Here is a 3,163-nt window from a genome sequence, read left to right as displayed (position 1 = left end):
TACTATAAATTAGAGTACCAAACTAGTCATCATGATGGTTGCCTCAGGCCCTTCCTCCTCCTGCTCCTTGTAACTGTTGCCTCTGAGCTGAGAATGCCCACAAACCCATTCCCCTTGTTGCAGTAATTCCTTCCTTCCTTTGTTTGGCTGTGGTTTCCTCCAACAATCCAATCTCACTTGCTCACCATTTTCCAGGAATACCTCTTTCAGGGTGGCACTCTCTCTTGTTTTTTAGTGCTATTAAGAATTTTTTTTTTCTCACTTGAACTACATGAATTCTATCTTCCACAACTTTTCAGAAAGATCTCCAAACAACTGTTGAGCTTCCCAGCTGAGCTGGTGTCAAGGACTCAAGACCTTACTTTCTGGACCAAATTTGGGACATAGTTTTCTGATTTGTAAGTTTATGGATAAGAAAATCCATCCAGATTCATGAAAGTCAAAGTACATTTGAGGGTTTACCCTCACTGAAAATGACATCAAGATAATTGTAAAGCTTAGGGAAAAGAACATATCAGTAAATAGACTGCTAGACTTTGAGAAAACAGATTCTTTTAACACAGATGGTCTCTTTCCTCAAAGTCTCTTAAGCAGTGAGAAACTAGTAGAGCTCAAGGTGTCAGGATAGACAGCCACATAACTAGAGCACACAAATTGTATGTCTAACAGATTCCTAGATCTATCATCCTGCTGCCATAGTGATCTGCCTAGGCCTGAGCCCTGGAATTCAGGGCTTCACATCTGTTCCAACCCCCTCACTCCCAAAGGTGGTGAAGAATGGCCTGATGCCCACCAGGTGGAGCCCAGGAGCTGGAGCCCATCAGCTCACCCCCAAGCAATCCTGCACCTATAATGAGACTAAAACATCAAGAGGAAGAAGCATTTATCCCAGAAATAAAAGGTGAATTCAACACTAGGAAATTATCTATCTATCTATCTATCTATCTATCTATCTATCTATCTATCTATCTATCTATCTATCTAGAAATCACTTCATTAACAAATTAGGAGGAGAAGAGCTATATGATCAGGACATAGGAAATAACCTAGATTAATGAAGAGACCAACAATGTTCCTGGATGAAAAAACTTGATTTACAAAGATGTTAGTTCTGCCCCCAAACTTGTCAATAAATTAAAGGCACGATTCTAGAAGAATTTTTGTGAAATTTGACAAGCTAATTGCAAAATTTATCTGGAAAAGAAAATGTGCAAGAATAGCCAAAAATTTATTGGAAAAGGCTAATAAGAGGGAATTTGCCCTAGCAGATATCAATAAACACTATAAATCTACAGTAATTTAAAAAGTTTTGTATAAGGGCAGTAAGAGACAATAAAATTTCTTTAGGACATAACAGCAGGTCTAGAAAAGACTCATAAATATATGGGGAATTAGTACATGATAAAGATGGCTTTTTTAAATAGTGAGAAAAGAAGTCCTTTACAATAAATTCTGTTGGAGCAAGTAAGTAAACTTACCTCACTCAATGCATAAATATATATATAATATATATACACATATACAATTCATATAAAATAAGAGTAAAATTTTAAAATAAAACTTTAAAAGTATTACAAGAAAGAAAAATGTATTTAAGTCTTAGAAAATGAAGGAAGAAACAAAAAAGAAAGATAATTTAAGAAAGATACAATTTTTAAAAAGGAAATTTTAAATAGCAAAAGTTGACATAAAATTTTGCTTAACATTCCTAGTCATCAGAGAAATGAAAAATAAAGCAATAAGATGTCATTTTTTATCAATTATAATGCAAAATTTAAAAGGCTGATGACACTCAGCATCTGTCACGGTATGGAAAAATGGGTACTATTGTGTACCTGGTGGAGATTCTAATTACAATAACTTTTCTGAGGGCAGTTTGGTTGCCTCTTCAAAAATTTAAATAATCATACTCTTGATCTAAGAATTCCTTATCAAGATATCTATCCAAGCGAAGTATCTATACATGTGCTAAAAGAGTTGTATAAAATGATATTCTTTGCAGCATTGTTGGCATGGCAAAAAAAACAAACAAACAAACAAAAACACTGAACATAATTTAAATGTCTAACAACAGAAAATGATCAAAAAAACTATAGCACATTCATATAATAGAATATTATGTACAACCTTAAGAAAAACAAATAATCATATGTAAATATCTATAAGACATTGTAATTTATTAAAAAGAAAACCTTACATATTAAGGAAAGACAATGAGGATTTTTTTAAAGACCCAATAGAGCTTTGAAAAATATAATTTCTGAGATTAAAAATACACTGGATGACTAAATGCAACATGGTATCTTGGGCTGGTTTCAGGAACAGAAAAGGACATTAATGGAAAAACTGGTGACATTTGAATAAAGCCTGTAGTTTAATTAATTGTGTTGTAACAATACTAATTTCTTAGTTTTAATAAATGTACTGTGGTTATATAAGGTGTTCGCATTAGGAAAATCTTGTTGAAGGATATATAGGAAATCTATGTATTATCTTAGAATTCTCCTGGCAATCTAAAATTACTTTTAAGAAAATGATTTTAAAAAATACATTGGATGGAATTAATAGCATATCAGAACCTTCAGAAGAAAATATTAGTAACCTTGATGACATAGCAATGGAAACTATCCAAAATGAAACATAGGCAAAACAACTGAAAAAAAATGAACAGAGCATCAGTGATCTTTGAGACAACTTCAAGTGGCCTCATATAGGTACAACTAGAATCCTAGGCAAAGGGTAGTGGGTAGAAAAAATACGTGAAAAAATAATGATCGAAAATTTTCAAATTTGATGAAAACTATAAATCCACAGATCCTAGAATCTCAACAAGCCTCAAGCGGAAGAAACATAAAAACAACTACACTGAGGCATATCATAATCAAATTACTTAAAACCAATATAAACATATAAAAATATGTTAAAAGCATCCAGAGAAAAAGATACATTATGCACAAAGGAACAAACATAATAATGGCACAGACTTCTTGTCAGAAATAATGCAAGCCAGAAGATGGTACTGCAATATCTTTAAAATACTAAAAAGAAAAAAAAAAAACTATCAGAATTCTGTACCAAGCAAAATACCTCTCAAAACTGAAGGCACATCTGAAACTAATATAGTATTGTATGTCAACTATAACTTAAAAATAAAAAATTATTA

Source organism: Pteropus vampyrus, unplaced genomic scaffold (genome assembly GCF_000151845.1).
Source record: "Pteropus vampyrus isolate Shadow unplaced genomic scaffold, Pvam_2.0 Scaffold123, whole genome shotgun sequence".
In the NCBI taxonomy this organism is placed as follows: domain Eukaryota; kingdom Metazoa; phylum Chordata; class Mammalia; order Chiroptera; family Pteropodidae; genus Pteropus; species Pteropus vampyrus.
Note: the sequence above shows the minus strand (reverse complement) of the source record.